Source organism: Penaeus monodon, chromosome 20 (assembly GCF_015228065.2).
Source record: "Penaeus monodon isolate SGIC_2016 chromosome 20, NSTDA_Pmon_1, whole genome shotgun sequence".
Classification (NCBI taxonomy): domain Eukaryota; kingdom Metazoa; phylum Arthropoda; class Malacostraca; order Decapoda; family Penaeidae; genus Penaeus; species Penaeus monodon.
This window is the reverse complement of record NC_051405.1, coordinates 44,382,751-44,383,121: the sequence shown is the minus strand read 5'-3', so window position 1 is coordinate 44,383,121 and position 371 is coordinate 44,382,751.

Sequence of the window (371 nt, the reverse complement as noted above, 5' to 3'; positions counted from 1 at the left end):
TACCTCAAAGTATTTCAGGAAATATGAAGAAACTGGCAGGGGAGAGGCATTTAGATCTGTCGTCTTAGTATCTATCCTGGGAGTGAAGAAAACAGACTGCCTTTAACGTTGTCGACCCAAAGAGGCCCAAATTCACAGGCATTTCGAACTGCATTTCGAACTGTGACTACGGAACAAAGAAACCCATTTCAGTTGCGGAAAACCCAATAGGAATTGTAATAAAGTGTGATTCACACAATTGGAGATCAATGCAGCTTTGAGCCGCCGTTATCTAAGTGCAACCAAAGGGAATCAATGAGATGTGGAAGACCGAAGCATCTATTGTGAGGGGCGAGGAGAACATTATCCGAAGATGAAAAACAACAGACTGG